Genomic DNA, 17,764 nt, shown 5'->3' on the forward strand with positions numbered 1-17,764 from the left:
GTGCCATGTGTTGGTAAATATAAAAGTTAGTGGAAGTGTTGGGTGCTTGGTACTTTATAGGACTGTGTAACTGGCTTGATCAGTACTTGGATGGGGTACCTCTAAGGAAAACCCAGAATACTGTTACCATGGTTCTTGATATTCATGACTTGCAGTATTTATTATGGTTTCAGGTTCATTCTTTTAGTAATAGAATGCTGAGTTACTCATAATATTTTTTTGACTGTGTGATGGGAAGGGAGGTGGAAGGGTAAGATTTAAGGATTTTATGTCTATTAATTAGGGAATGTGCTTAGAGCAACTGCTTGGGACCTATATTACCTTAAATATAAACATGTGTATTTCACCTGGAAACAAATAATCAGTTAAGAAAAAAGATGTATGTACATGGGACTAACAGGAAAATGGTCTCTTAAAGATCAGTTTTAAATTCAGACACGCTTTTTCCTTCCTCAAATTTGCATAGGAATCTGTTATTTAGGTCTCTTATTACAGAAAATGATTTTAGACAGGGGACAATTAAACTGCCAGCTTTTTAAAATGGGAGACAATATGATTAATGGAGAGGGCACGTGACTTGGAGTCAGGAAATCTATGCTCCAATCCTAGTTTTGTAATTTAGCTACTGTGTGATTTTGGTACTTTTCTGTACCTCTGTTCCCCCTTCCTTTCTTTGTTATTCTTGTTCATTTAGACTGCAAGTTCTTCAGAGCAGGGACTCTCTCTCAGTATGTGTTTCTAAAGTATTTAGCATAATTAATAATATGTAAAAGTATTTGGGGGCATGTACTGGGGTTAAATATAATTATTTCCCATGACTGGAACCCTGCATCAGATAGCACCATTCTGGGTCTATTTTTGCATTGGAAGGAATATTTTTTGTGAAAAATAATCACTGCACCATGAGTTAATTATGCTAGTTGTAATAAAGATTTCCAACCTATAGTTTCTTTAATGTATTAATATTTTCTCACAGAAGTCAATTTATCTTCATAAATGTTATATGAACTTCCATGCTTTTGGTTGTCAAACACCCTAGTTCTTTTTATCAGTTTGATCATATATCAAACTTTCCCAGAACTGAAACACATCTTACCCTCTTACTTCTTTCTACAGTGTATATATATATGGATGCACTCATTTGTTAGCTGTTTTTTTCAGCTGTTCCTCATTTCATTTTTATTTTTCAATTTCATAGATTCCAAGGAAAGAAGGGACCAGTATGGCCATCAACCTGACCTCCTGTATAATACAGGCTGTAGAACTTCCCCAAAATAATTCCTAGAGCATATCCTTTAGCAAAACACCAGTCTTGATTTAAACATGTCAGTGATGGATAATCCACCATGACCCTTGGTAAATTGTTTCAATGAATAATTAGTCTCACTGCTAAAAATGTATGCCTTATTTCCAGTCTGATTTTGGCTGGAAGTTGCAGCTAGGCATTCTCTGCTGGACTGCAGAGCACATTATTATATATTTGTTCCCCATGTACATAGACTGTAATCAAGTCACCCTTTAACCTTCTCTTTGGTAAGTTAAATAGATAGAGCTCCTTGAGTCCCTCACTATTGGGAATGTTTTCTAATCCTTTAATTATTCCCGTGGCTCTGCTTTGAACCCTCTCCAATTTGTCAACATTCTCCTTCAATTATGGGCACCAGAACTGGATACAGAATTCCAGCAGCGGTCACACCAGTGTCAAATATGGAAGTAAAATAACCTCTCTACTCCTACTCAAGATTCCCCTGTTCATGCATCTAGAATCATATTAGTTCTTTTTTGCCACAGCATCACACTGGGAGCTCATCTTCAGCGGACTATCCATCATGATCTTGACATTTTTTTTTTTTTTTGGCATTGCTGCTTTTCAGCATAGAGTCTCCCATCATGTATGTAAGGCCTACATTTTTGTTCCTGGATGTATACATTTATATTTAGCCATATTCAACTGCCTATTGTTTGCTTGTGCCCACTTTGCAAAGTCATCTAGATGTCTCTGAATCAGTGACCTGTCCTCTTTGTTATTTTCTGAATATTTTCTCTTTGAAACTTTATCAGTAACAATTGTATATTTTCTTCCAGGTCACTGATAAAAATGTAAAATAGCGTAAGGCCAAGAACTGATTCCTGTGGGACTCTACTGGAGACAGACCGCGTTGATTATGATTCTTCGTTGACAAATACATTTTGAGATCTGTCCATTAGCCTTTTAAAAATCCATTTAATGTGTGCCCCGTTAATTTTATATTATTCTAGTTTTTTCAATTAAAGTGTTATACAGTACCAAGTCAAACACCTTACAGAAGTCTAAATATATTACTTCTACACTATTACCTTTATCAGTCAGACTTGTAATCTCTTTTAAAAAAGATATCAAGTTAGTGTGACAGGATCTATTTTCTATAAAGCCATGCTGATTTGCATTAATTACATTTCCCTCCTTTAATTCTTTATTAATCAAGTCCCATATCAGCCGTTCAGTTATCTTGCCCAGGATCGATGTGAGGCTGCCCATTTATCCTTTTTAAAAATTGGCACAACACTGGCTTTCTTCCAGTCTTCTGGAATTTCCCCAATGCTCCAAGACGTATTGAAAATCATCATTAATAGTCCAGCAAGCTCCTCAGCCAGATTTTAGAACTCTTGGATACAAGTTACTTGGACCTGCTGATTTAAAAATTCCTTCCACCTAAAAACAATAGAAGGAAAGGGTGCTTAGCAGCTCTCAAAGGAGGTGGGTTTCAAAAAAGGTTGTGCACAACTATATTAGATAGCCTAACACAGGAACAATGCTTAAAAGTGATTTGATTAAGGTTACCCTGTAAGAGTGGTACATGACTAGGATCTAGAAATCTTGACTTCTAGTCACTACATTATGTGCCCTGGAAATTTGCTCACACAAATCAGACACACAACATGCAGGGCTGGCCAGAAAAGAAGAATTCCAGTTAACAAAAATTTTGAGGTTTCAACTTTTGTTTTAGTTCTGCATCAAGACAAAAATGAGATCTTTCTATTTTCCCCCCAAAATAACACAAGAGACACCCACCACAGAATAGCCAATTGGTTAGGGCACTCACATGTGACATGAGAAACCCAAGGTTCAAGATGCTGAATCAGAGCAGGGATGAACCTAGGTTTTCCACATTAAAAGTGAGTGCTCTAATCCCTGAGCTATTAACTATTCTGGGGTGTGTCTGTTTATCTCTCTCTGGTTTTGACCAGAAATTCCATGCTGGACCCTAGAAACCTTCTTGACTAAAGTTTTATTGAAATCAATATGTTTCTGACAAATAAAAGGCATTTTGTTTAAAAATTTCCAACCAGCTCTAGCCACATGACATTAGATATAATGATGCTTATAACATCACTGTTAAAGGTCTGGCATTGTTACCATTATAGACTCTATGTTTCAGCGGTTTATAATTCAGTCAGAACAGTTTTTAACTACACATACAAGGGGCCAAATTCAACCCCATGCCCACACTTTACATTTACAAGGGCAGATGCTCTAGATAAGAAATTCATCCCACAGGCGAGCAGGAGGTGACACCATTGCAATATTCCCCCGGGATGCATCTGGTGAAGGCAGCTTCAGATGTACATCAAAAGCAGCTCTGCTGTGGAGCATCTGCTACACACCCAGTCTCCACCCTTGCCATGGCTGGCCTCCCCACACTTTGTGGGCTTTGCCAGACGCCTTCAGGTTCCCCCTAGCAGAAGAGGGCTTGGGGCATGCGCCACAGTGCTGCCATCTGTAGTTGGACTTTCTGCTACTGGAGACTGCAGGTGGGGTTCTGTTGGCACAAGCCAACAAATTAAAAAACCTTAAATCCAGCTCTTGCTAAAGATCAGATTTTTTGTTGTTTTTTTATCATCTTAAAAAAAAGATTCCATTTGACCATTAAGTTAGACAAAGTTTAAAGTTTCATTTTCAGATATTTTACCTCAGGTTGTCTCCAATTAAAAAGTAAATGTTGCAAGTAATTACATAATATAGTTTAATTTCTTTTGATAGCGTCAAAACATTTTTTAAAGGCCTTGATAATGAGGTTGATAAATCAGCTAACTGAGTGTGCATGGAAACTTGTAACGTATATTCTTATACACATTTGTACAATACATAGCCTGTGTCCTAAATGTGTATTCACAAGATAGACCAGGAAGGCTTTATGAAAGATACACTGTCTTATAGGACAAAGAATATGTCATCTACAAAATATTATAGTTATCTGTTTAATGTAAGACAGAGCAGGACAACCCGCTTAGAGCCATCAAGTCTATCTGATACATATTATGCATGTTAACAACAATTGCTTAATGGGTAAGTTGATGCCAAAGGAACCATTCGGGTCTCTGTAAATAATACATATATAAACTTCCATGAAGTATTTAATCCCTTTCATTCTTTTATATCAAGGAAATAATGACACAAAACTATGTTTAAATAACTTTAAGGATGTGATTTAAACCAACAATAGTCAGGAAATTTAAGAAAGCCAAAGGCCGACACTCCATTCTTATTGACAGTCATTCCAGCTCCACTACATCCTTGTTTTCCTTCCATGTGAGAATTAAAAAAAAAACCCTCCATCTAACTTTTAACTCTTGTTTTATGTTAGACTCTGATGGACAAGGGCCTGCAAATAGAGAAACTCAAGCTCCTGTCTTGTGCAAGAAGATTTGAAATGAAACCATAAAACGTTACAAGTGTTTTACATAAAATATGAGGGTGTTCATGGCTTTAAATGTCACACACCCTGTAGGGGAAGGAGGGGCTTCACATTACCAGCCAAGTCCCTAAGGCACCCTGGGTTCTTGAGGGCTGAGCCAGATACAGTGCCTCCAAGAGTGCTGGAGGAACACATGTCCAAGAAGCAGCAACTAGACCCTCAGAGGATTAGAAGCAGCTAATTGGCAGGCCTGAATCACTCCCTAAAAGCCTCCACCTCTTCTTTCCTTCCTATTCCAGTGGGACCTGCTTAGAGGGGGCAAATCCACAATCCAGCCCAAGTAGCTAGTCCGGGCCTGGGGAGAAACACGGCATGGGGAGTGGGAATGAAAAGGGAGGCAACTTTAGCCCCATGGATGAAGTAACCTGTCACATCTCTAATATAGGCTAATCATGGGTGTATGAACTTGAGTGTCTGTGCAGAAGCAGAGTCTCTGGTCCTGCCCTTGCCTTGGCTCACAAGCCTTCCATGTGCCCTTGGAATCCCTCCTCCACTTTTGTGCAGAAGTAACACTGTTCTTCTTGCCAAGGGGACCTCGGCAGAAAGAGGGAGGTGGATGGGCCTCACAGTGAGACATTTCAATACATTGCGGGTTTGGTTGTAACCTTGACTCAATGAAATTGTTTAGAGAAGAAACTGACTTCCCTATAAGAAAGTTTTGTTTTGTTTTCAACTTTCACAGTCTGAGGAAGAAATTCCCTTGACAATTAGAGCTTCTAAAATTACAGGCACAGGGTTTGTTTTGAGGGAAGAAACACATCAGCATTTTTTAGGTTATTTTTTCAACCTTTAGACATGTTGGCAAGGCATTCATTCAGGGCTCTTTTTTCATATAAAGGCATATAGACAGCAAAGCACAGTGCCAGCTGTGAGTGCAATATACCCCTAGTCTGTCAATGATCAGGAGCAACAGTAGAAAGGAACTACCAAATAGACAAAAGCAAGAGAAATAAATGGACGTACACAGAGGGAGTGCGCAAGGCTACTAATTACTGGAAATTTTGACGGTACTGATATTTACGTCACTAGTGTAAAAACAGTGTCACTTAGGACTATCTGCACAGTTGAGAGTGTCAGTTTTCATGAGTCCTATTTTCCACAAAGGAAACTTTCAAAATAAATTTATATTAAAATTTGTTTACCATGAATTGGATAAACACAGAATAGTAATGTCCACACTCTACAGCCCTCTCCTTTGTGCCATATATCTGACATATGCCCAGAATTTGCTCAATATAATCCCAGAGGTAACAGTCAAAAGAAAACACTTGTAGGATAAAATTCTACTCTATTTATACTTGTGCAACCCCAGCGACTTCACCCTTTTTGCTACAGTGGGATGGGGTTGCATGAATTCTGCCCTTGCAGCAATCAGATTGGAAAAGTAAGACATATGTTCATGGGAGCTGTTATTCAGCTTTTGTAAATAGATTGGTAGTGGGGCACATTCTCAGAAACTCACTGAGTTTAATATGAAATTCCAGTCAACCTATACAAAATTCACTTAATAGTTATACCAAACTGAGAACTGGGGCAGTTTCAGTTTCTAAATCAGAAGAAATATCAAAAATGGAACTTTGTAGATATATGCTGCAGCCAGATACCTTCTTTTATGTACAGGTCAGTTTTTTCAAGTGAAGCATACCTATAAGGTGAACAGCTACCAATAAGTTATTAAAGGCATATGGCATAATATAGAGTCATAGCATCATAGAAATGTAGGGCTGGAAGGGACCTTGAGAAATCATCAAGTCCAACCCTCTGTGCTGGGGCAGGACCAGGTACCAAGACCATCCCTGACAGGTGTTTGTGCAACCTGTTCCTAAAAACTTCCATTGATGCGGATTCCACAATCTCCTTTGGAAGCCAATTCCAGAGCTTAACTACCTTAACTACCTCTTAACTATATCTTGATTTTAGTAAAGCTTTTGATACTGCCCCGCATGACCTTCTCATAAATAAACTAGGGAAATGAAGCCTAGATCGAGCTACTATAACGTGGGTGCAAAACTGATTGGAAAACCGTTCCCAGAGAGTAGTTATCAGTGGTTCAGAGTCATGCTGGAAGGGCATAACGAGTGGGGCCCCTCAGAGATCAGTTCTGGGTCTGGTTCTGTGCAATATCTTCATCAATGTCTTAGATAATGGCATACAGAGTACACTTATAAAGTTTGCGGATGATACCAAGCTGGGAGGGGTTGCAAGTGCTTTAGAGGATAGGATTAAAATTCAAAATGATCTGGACAAACTGGAGAAATGGTCTGAAGTAAACAGGATGAGATTCAATAAGGGGACAAATGCAAAGTACTCCATTTAGTAAGGGACAATCAGTTGCACACATACAAAATGGGAAATGACTGCCTAGGGAGGAATACTGCGGAAAGGAATCTGGGGGTAATAGTGGAGCACAAGCAAATTATGAGTCAACAGTATAATGCTGTTGCAAAAAAAGTGAACATCCTTCTGGGATGTATTAGCAGGAGTATTGTAAGCAAGACATGAGAAGTAATTCTTCCGCTCTACTCCACTCTGATTAGGCCTCAACTTGAGTATTGTGTCCAGTTCTGGGTGCCACATTTCAGGAAGGATGTGAACAAATTGGAGAGAGTCCTGAGAAGAGCAACAAAAATGATTAAAGGTCTAGAAAACATGACCTATGAGGTAAGATTAAAAAAATTGGGTTTGTTTACTCTGGAAAAGAGAAGACTAAGAGGGGACATGATAACAGTTTTCAAGTATGTAAAAGGCTGTTACAAGGAGGAGAAAGAAAATTTTTCTTAACTTCTGAGGATTAGGACAAGAAGGAATGGGCTTAAATTGAAGCAAGGGAGGTTTAGGTTGGACATTAGCAAAAACTTCCCAACTGTCAGAGTGGTTAAGCACTGGAATAAATTGCGTAGGGAGGTTGTGGAATCTCCATCTTTGGAGATTTTTAAAAGCAAGGTTAGACAAATACTTGTCAGGGATGGTCTAGATAATTAGTCCTGCCACGAATGCCATGGACTGGACTAGATGACCTGTTGAGGTCCCTTCCAGTTCTATGATTCTACCTTTATAGTTAGAAAGGTTTTCCTAATCTCCCTTGCTGCAGAGTAAACCCATTACTTCCTGTCCTACCTACACTGGACAAGGAGAACAACTGATCACAGTCCTCTTTATAACAGCTCTTAACATATTAGAAGACTAATATAATGCATTAGTTTTATTTTAAAAGAGAAAGCCATTTATTTACAAGGTGTTTTACAAATGTAGGCCCTGATTCTGCATCTGGAGCTATGTGGGCAGACCTATGCACTTTCAAGGAAACCCACTGAAGCCAATTTAACTTCACAAAGGATTAGGCATCAAGTTACACAGATCTGATAGCTGTAGCAAAGTCTTGGATACTATTTGTCCCCTGACATCAAGAGCTGACAGTCTTTAAGGGCACAATGCCTCAGTCATTCCATGCAAGGAACTTCCATTGACTTTGGTAGAAGTTCTATATGGCACAGGAATAGGATCAGAGCCCTAGTTTAGACTGGAGAAAGAAAGGCAGCTATTTGGAACAGCTATTATCCAATGGCAGCTATATGAACAATTGAGGGACAATTAACTCAGGGAAAATACAAAGAGATGTAAATCTTCTGTAATATAAATCATTTCAATTATGATCATGATTTTAACTTCTCTGAAACTTAAAAAAAATCACTGAGTATAAATCAAAGTGAGAGAGCTACAGGGAAAGGGCAAGGGAAAGAAAGTAATTAGCTTGATTGGCAATGAAAGATTACTCAGAATCCATAACTGTATTTACTTAACTCAGCTCTGTGATCTAAGTCCACTGTATCAAAAACCTTGAAAGAGACCCATGTTTAAAAAAAAGGAACTGTACATATCCAAATCACTTATTTAAATGTATTAAGGTTTGGCTTCTGCCACCAGCATCTCAACTGATATATTTCTCTCATTTTAAATGCAGACTTAATTTTGTTAAATTTTCGTCTTCTGTTTAGAAAAAGTTTATAGAGCAAAGTCAAAAATGATGAGCATAAAGCTTGGTATCTAATTTTTTCCAGGTTAGCGTTCTTGAGTAATTGCTTAGCATAGCCTAATTTATAGTATAAAACTGGAAATTTAGGGCTAGGCATGCAGTTACAGTAACAACTGTTCTCACTTGCTCACTGTAAGCTCCCTATTTCCTTATTAAAGTTGTTTTCAAAAGGATCTGCTTGTGTAATTCTGCAGCAGCAAATGCTTGTAGCCTCAATCCCCAAGAATGTTTTCGATGACCTCTTCCTGCCCAGTTTTTCCATGAGAGAACGGTTGGGAATGGGGGCTCTGACAACTTTAGAGGATAAATGAGTGTGTGGATGCACAACAGATATCACAGTTTTATAAAAAGTTATTTTCCCCCTCTTTTTTCCCGGTCATGCAATCACTTTTTAAAAAGCTCATTTAAGCATTTAATGTCTTTTTTCTAGACGTGGGCCCTTTGGCTGCAAAGTACAAGCTTTAAAGGTGGGAATGTTAAAATAGAGGTATGGATGGTAGCACTCCATCCGCATAATGGCTAAGGGCCTCAAAACAGAATGTGGGTCAGGCTTTGCTATGAACAGGTTCTGTAGCTTTGTAGTGACAGTATGAGTCAACATTGCTATTTGGACTATAGATAAGAAAGTGCAAACAGAGGGTGGGAGGGCATTAGATAAAGCATTAAGATGAAATGTCTGTTTCTAAATGGATCTGAGTTTACTGACACAAAACACATACTGCTACCACAATTGTAGCAAATCTAGATTTCTTTATGGATATAGTGTGAACTTTTAGAAACCCTAAGGGCAAAATGACCTTGAGAACTTCATACTATTAATAATTAATAATTACCCTTTGACAGACTCCATTTGTCACCTTGAAAACTAAAAACCAGATACATTAATTAGAGAACTTCTGGCATTAGAGCTAACCCTTCTCCTGTCCTATTAGGTTTGGTTTTAGGTTTTGCTCCTAGAGAAGGCACAGGAATTCTTAAATGCACTAAAGAGCATTTCAGAGATTTTCCACTACAACGAATTCAAAAGTAATTTTTTGATCTGCGAATCAAGTTGCTCAATAACATCCATAATCAAAGAATTAGCTTTGTTAATGACAGGCAAAGTTAATAATCATAGCTATAGTTTCACTTTTGTATCCCTCTTCTCTCTCTTTAGGCTGACACTGAAGACCACAGGGTGGATTATTCAGTAATTAACATTAATTAATGATGCTGAATGCAGCATATTTCCTATAGACTAAAAGCATTCCATTCTTGGGTGATGCAGAGTAGGCAGCTTGTTCAAGGCTTGTTCAACTACTGCCATTGCTTTATAAATTGGTGATAATGGTGTAATCAAAATTAGGGATGTAAAAGAACAAGAACATAAATCATTCCTCTAGATTTATGAAAATTGGCTCATTGCCCATGTGTCAAGAGGACAGAGACGATAGCTATTCTGCAATTATTTAATCCTGAGGGCATTCTGCTCCAAAAAAATTAAAAGTAAAAAGTAATCTGTATCAAAAAAGTAAAAATTCTGCCCACAATATTTTAATACTCTGTAAAATTCTGCAACTTTTATTTGTCAATAAATAAATGTCGAGGCTCCAGCATGGCAGTGGGGAGCACAGGCCACGGGCTGTACAAAGGTGAGATATCACCCTGCAGCCTCCCCACCCTCACCCCAAGGACATGGACTCAATGGTGAGGCTGCACCCGACCCTGACACAGCACAAGGCCTGGGCCTGCCCCAGAAACACCCTAGAGCCCTACCCCTCTGCGCCAGGCACACCAGGCTCAAGCAGGCAGGATCCAAGTCTGATGGGCTCAGTGTGGGGGGGATCCAGGTGTGACGTGAGAGGATTCTGTGTGGGACAATCTGGGTGCAGGCAGCTCAGTGTGGGGTCTAGGTGTGGGGGGATCTGGATGCACAGAGACTCGTTGGCGGGGGAGGTTTCCAGGTGCTGGGGCAATGGGACTCTGCAGGGGCTTCCAGGTGAAAGTGGTTGGGGCTCAGCAGAAGGGTCCGGGTGTGGGGGTCTCAGCAGGGGATCTGAGTGCTGGGGGAGTGGGGCTTGGTGGGGTGGGAGTCTGGGAGTCAGTGGCATGGGGGTCTGGATGTGGGGGCTCAGGGTGGAGCAGGGGATGGGGCTCATCAGGGTGGAGGTTTGAGTGCAGGGAGCTTAGTGGAGGTTGGACTGAGTGCAGGGGTGGAAGTCCAGAGGCAGGGGGTCTGGGTGCAGGGGGCTCCAGATGCAGGGATTGAGGTTCAGTGAGGTAGAGTTCAGGAATGAAGGGCTGGGGGGCAGATTCTGGATGTATGGGGTGAGGCTTGGCAGGGGTGTCTGGGTATGGGAGGTCCAGATGCATGGGGGTTGGGTGGATGGGGGGAGCAGCTCCCCATACAGTGATCCCTCCCCCCACAGCTGAGGAGCGATGGGGGCAGGAAGCAGGGGAGGATTCTGAGCTTCCTGCAGCTGGGGGAAGTTTCTGGGGGTGGGTCTGACACAGTCCCAGCCATTCCTTTCAGGGGAAAAGGGAGTTCTGTCCTCTCCTGCTTCCAGACCCGCTGTGACTAGCAAATGATCCCAGCTCAGAGTAGGAGCCACTGGCTGGGGTGTCCCCAGTCCTGTGGTGATTTACCTCTCCACTGGCTGCTCCAGGTGTCTGAAACCATGTTCCTGCACTGCTAGGGAGTAGTGCGTGACTGCTCTTGCAGCTTCCCTTTGCTTCCCTGTCAGAAAGTCATTTTTCTGCGGGGAAGCAAAGAAATCCGGGGGGGACATGAATTCTGACATTCTGTGCCACATAGTGGCACAGAATTTCCCCAGGAGTAGCAATTTCCTGGCCCGCTCCAACTGGTATTGCAGGGATAGACCTTCCCACACTTGACCAAATCCTGTAGTTCTTACTCTGACAAAACTCCCATCAGTGAGAGAAAACTGCAAGATTTGAACCTCTAAATTCTGCAGGAGAAAAAGAGCAGTATCTCAGTAACACATTGAGGAGACAATGTTTTAACAATGTTACTTCTTTAGCCTCAGTTCCAGAGTCCAGAATATTTCACTGATTGCAGTTTTCCGTTGATGGAAAACAAGCCAGGAAAATATGATGTGCTATGCTCCATATTCTTTAAAATTCACTCAAAGTAGTGTCTGCCTCTTTAAATAAAGCACGGACTGGAACACACTATCTGCTTCTCAGAAAGCTGAAGGTGGCCACTTGCCAAGGGGTTTGTGCAGCTTCCTGGCTTTGCCGATAAAATAACTCTACTGTGAGGTAAACCTCTGCCCTTTCTCCAACACGTTTTCTCTGTGACGACCCACACATGTAGGACCCAAGAAGTCAAGAAAAACAGGGGGACCACAGCACTGTCATTGTCAGAAGTCTAACTTCATTTGCAGAGAACGTTCAGCTGTGGAGGAGGCCTTTGAAGAGTTCATGCACTTCCACATTTAGAAATGTGAGCTTCAAGCCTGGGCATTTGCATCAGCACATGGAAAGTATGAGAAAGCACATCTCAGGCTGAAAGTTAACAACAGCATTTGGCCATGTCAGCCAGTGAATGACAAGACAGAGTCAGAGGAGTTAATTGTTCAAGTCAGAGAACGTTAAAAGCAATGTTTAAAAAGTGCTGGTAGTTTGCACTGTGTGACTGAAATAGAAAGTAACTAATTGTTTGAAAGTTGAGCCTTGACAACACTAAGGAGATGGCTGGTTTGCTGGTAGTATTTGTTAAAATCATTACTGAATAATTGTTCTTTACTAACAGGCAAAATGTTTACAATGCTCTGCAGCAGAAAGCAGAATTCTGAAGACTTACATGTTCTAAAAAGACAGAAAATAAGCATAAGCGGGAGAGGCAGTGTGGCTCACTGAACACTCCTGTGGCCTGGGACTCGGGATAACTTGGGGTCTAATCCCAGCTCTGCCACTGACTTACTGTGGGGAAGTCTCTGCACTTCTGTTTCTTCTTTTGTCTGTCTTGATTAATTAGATTGTATACTGTTGAGCACAGGGGCCCTCTATGTATTTATACAGTGCTTGGACACAATCCAGCCCTGATCTTCACGGGCACTACTGTAATACAAAAACAGCCGTAGTATAAACAATAACTGTTACCAGATTTTCCCATTACTTTGGGGGTACGCTCATTTATTAGGGTTACTCTTCTGAGGTGGGGGTTCTGTAATTCTATCAATGTACTGCTTGTGTCACTTGTGTTCTCATACGGAGCTCTACTTGTTCATTCTGCAAGTTCCCTCCCAATGGAACTGTCCTGCAGGCCCTCGGCTCCCCAGGGCTGGGTTCTTCCAGCCCCAGAATCAGATGAAAACACATACACACACACATATTAAAGAGTGTGTCTGAGTGGACCAGGTCAATCAGCACTCCCAAGCTGTCACTCTTACATGCCCTTGGACTCAGCAGGCTGGATCGAACAGCACTTCCAAGCTCAAACCCTCATATGCCACGGGCACCGCTCTGGTATGAGTACGCCTGATCAGGCTGGGTTGAGCAGCACTTTCAAGCTGCCACCCTTGTATGCCCCTGGACTCAGCAGGCTGGATCGAGCAGCACTTTCAAGCTGCCACCCTCCTATGTCACAGGTTCAGCACGTCCCTATCCCCACTTTCACGTTACAATTGTTCTGGCAGTAACCCACTTGATGAGCAAACCCCACAGGATTTTTGGGTGCTACAGAGATCTTTAGATTAGGTAAGAGGAGCGTTACTGCAGAGCAAATGGGGAAGCCAAAAACGAGAGAGAGAAAGAGAGAGAGAGAAGGCGGCGAGAGGGGAGAAGGGAAGCAACCAGCTTAACCATAAATGTTATTTATTGTCAAGTAATAACCATACAAGGAGAGCCAAACAAAGAAAACAGTTATAATATTAAATCTAACTTAAATTTGATTATAAAAGTCAGGTTTAAAAAACTATACCTGATCACAAGTCAGGGTTAGAAAGCTACACCTAGAGTAGAAAAAAAAAACAGAGAGAGACAGTGAGAGAGAGTTGGGTTCTCACCACTCCGTGAATCTTGAATCCATCGGGGGTCCCAGGTGGTGGTGGTAGCTGAAGGTCTGGAGTGCTGGAGACAGGAAGAGCTCCCAGCATGATCAGTCAGGAGAAGATGAAGTCCCAATGGAACTGATGCAGATTTTGGATCCAGGCATCAGAATATTTGCTTGAGTGTGGGTAGGGTTTTTTTGGGGGAAACAGCAATGGTTCAAGGGAGAACACTAGATTTGTTTATGGGTAAACTGATGGCTCAAGGGAAGCTCACAATGCAATTAGGCAGCTTCAGTATTTTGGATACCAGTAAAGGATTTATTACTAGAATTGGTCTGATAATTACTGAGCTGGGTGTGTGGTGTAAACCATACACCTTCTGGGTGTGGTGTTCTGTCCCATCTAGTGGCATCAAGACCACTTAGAGAGAGAGAAAATGAGTCTGCTCTACAGCCTTAGCTAACAGCCAGTTGGCTTTTAGCTCATACAGTATAGGCTCATGCACTAAGCTCCAGAGGTCCCAGGTTCGATCCTGCCTGCCGACAACCAGGGTCTGTCAGTGTTACAAAGGTGTGGGTTCATTAACATCTGGAACAGAGATTCCCCCATCATGCAGTGCTTCCCTACTTTTCTGGTCCCAGAGTTCAGTGTGGTTCTTGCCTTGGAATTTCTGTTCTCCATTCTGTATGCTAATGGAGATACCTCCCTGTCCCATCTTTGATGCAAATTGAGGCTAGGGGAGTTGCCTTAATCCTTATCTGGAGGGGTTTAGGTGTGTCTCCCATGGCCTTTTCATTGTTTTTTGGAAGTCTTTCTTCAGATCAGTTTTGGTTCAACCAGAGGCTGTGGGGGGAGAGGGGGAAGGTGTCCTTCATGAATCAGACAGGCTGAATACTGTGCCCTGGTTCCCCAAGAACACAGAGCTGACAGGTAACATAATGGAGAGACAGATCTGATTACACCTGGGTTTTAATACTTGAATACACAATGCACACTATCTTGTTTAGTCCTTAGATGATATAAAAAAGAAGAAAAACCCAGGACAAAATGTAATCACTGAACTGCTGAAAACTCTAGGCTTCTGTGGAACATAGCAGTGTAATTTGAAGGACCAACATTCTCCTGGAATGCTGGCTCTTTAACAGGCAAATACCAGTGGCAGGAGGCAGTGCTGGAAGGGTATTTTGCTCCATATGTACTTTATGTTAAACCACTTCACAGCTGCTTATATTGAACCACTGACCTGGTAACAAAATAATAGCTCATGAAAGCTCATGCTCAAATAAATTGGTTAGTCTCTAAGGTGCCACAAGTACTCCTTTTCTTTTTGCGAATACAGACTAACACGGCTGTTCCTCTGAAACCTGTCAAAATATAAACTATCAATTATTTTATAACAACATGAATTTATACAGCACTTTGCATCCAATAAGATCCCAAATCATACATACAAGAATCGTCTGAGTTCCCAGTCAAATGCAGCCACTTCTAGGGTGGGATGCAGTATATATTTACTATTGCAGAACAGCGTAACAACATTTTAGGATAAAAAATGGAGAAGAATTAACTGTGTCTGGCTGAAACTTCAGTGAGGAGTAAGAGAAAACAATTAGAAACATATTTACATTGCATCCACCAATAAAAGAATGGACCAAAAGAAGGAAAAAAAAGGAAGTTGTGGAGGAATTTCGATAGGCAAAAGATAGTATGATAGGCCATAAATGAAATTTGGGCAGGACACTGCATATCTTTTCAAAAAATAAAATGCCATTGGTGTTTTAATTTTAATGTATAGGAGCTTGGTTTACATCTCATCTCAACTTCTGGCACCACAATGCTATACTAGCTAGGGCATTAATTCAATAATGCCTCAGAGGGAAGAATCATAGAATATCAGGGTTGGAAGGGACCTCAGGAGGACATCTAGTCCAACCCCCTGCTCAAAGCAGGATCAATCCCCAATTTTTGCCCCAGATCCCTAAATGGCCCCCTCAAGGATTGAGCTCACAACCCTGGATTTAGTAGACCAATGCTCAAACCACTGAGCTATCCCTCACCCCAAAGTGCCATGTACTGAAACATCAACACCACTTCCTGCAGAGGAAAATTGGTTCTTGCTGAAAGGAAAAGGAATTCATTCTCTACTGTCATCATAAGGTTGTAAAGTGTGTGGGAGCTCATTGCTTTTCCTGCTTGGGTTTGTGGGTTTTGTACATGATTGTGATGGGAGCATTATGAACGTACCATTTAAGACTTTGGAGCAAAAATAAAACATGAATGCTGCTCAGTTCTGAGTTTACTTCTCCAAACATTATGTTTATGGCTGGCCCAGCTCCCATTGACTTGAATGGCAGCAGGCTCAGGCCCAGTCATCACTAGGATAAAGAACAATATGCTGACAAATATCTTCAGTTGCAATTTCTCTCAGAAATGATCATTTATTGCACCATTTTCAAACACAATAAAGGGCAGGGAGAATGGGCAAACTATTTGGAGATACAGCCTAGAAAGCGTGTAAACTGGAAATGTTGGACCAGATTCTGAGAGGTGCTGAATCTTGTCTTTTCTTTGATGGTTGGGAGGGGCAGTTGCTCCACATCTTGCAGTATCGAATCTGTGGTTAGCACCAGGTTTCTCAAACCCGTTTCAACTTGTAAGACCTAGTATGGGGACCTGACTTTGACTCCAAGGACACACCCTAGGTCTGTCAAGCAACTAAAAAAATTAATCAAAATTAATCACGTGATTAAAAAAAATTATCGTGATTAATCACGTGATTAATCGCGGTGTTAATCAAAAATATAATGCAATTTATTTAAATATTTTTGGATGTTTTCTACATTTTCAAATATATTGATTTCAATTACAACACAGAATACAAAGTGTACAGTGCTCACTTTATATTTATTTTGATTACAAATATTTGCACTGTAAAAACAAAATAGTATTTTTCAATTCACCTAATACAAGTACTGTAGTGCAATCTCTTTATCATGAAAATTGAACTTACAAATGTAGAATTATGTCCAAAAAAAACTTCATTCAAAAATAAAACAATGTAAAACTTTAGAGACTACAAGTCCACTCAGTCCTACTTCTTGTTCAGCCAATCGTTCAAACGAGTTTGGTTACAATTTTCAGGAGATAATACTGCCCGCTTCTTGTTTACAGTGTCACCTGTAAAGTGAGAACAGGCACTCACATGGCACTGTTGTAGCCAGCGTCGCAAGATATTTACATACCAGATGTGCTAAATATTCATATGTCCCTTCATGCTTCAACCACCATACCAGAGGATATGCATCCATGCTGATGACACATTCTGCTTGACAACGATGCAAAGCAGAGCAGACTGAGTCATGTTCATTTTCGTCATCTGAGTCAGATGCTACCAGCAGAAGGTTGATTTTCTTTTTTGGTGGTTCAGGTTCTGTAGTTTCCACATCGGAGTGTTGCTCTTTTAAGACTTCCAATAACATGCTCCATACCTTGTCCCGCTCAGATTTTGGAAGGCACTTCAGATTTTTAAACCTTGAGCTGAATGCTGTATCTATCCTTAGAAATCTCACATTGGTACCTTCTTTGCATTTTGTCAAATCTGCTGTGAAAGTGTTCTTAAAAAGAATATGTGCTGGGTCATCATCCGAGACTGCTATAACATGAAATATATGGCAGAATGTGGGTAAAACAGAACAGGAGACATACAATTCTCCCCCAAGCAGTTTATTCACAAATTTAATTAACACACACTTTTTTTAAAGAGCATCATCAGCATGCAAGCATGTCCTCTGGAATGGTGGCCAAAGCATGAAGGAGCATACTAATGTTTAGCATACCTGGCACGTAAATATCTTGCAGCGCTGGCTAAAAAGTGCCATGCAAATGCTTATTCTCACTTTCAGGTGACATTATAAATAAGAAGCAGGCAGCAATATCTCCCATAAATGTAAACAAACTTGTTTGTCTTAGCGATTGGCTGAACAAGAAGTAGGACTGAATAG

This window comes from Lepidochelys kempii, chromosome 1, assembly GCF_965140265.1.
Source record: "Lepidochelys kempii isolate rLepKem1 chromosome 1, rLepKem1.hap2, whole genome shotgun sequence".
NCBI lineage: Eukaryota > Metazoa > Chordata > Testudines > Cheloniidae > Lepidochelys > Lepidochelys kempii.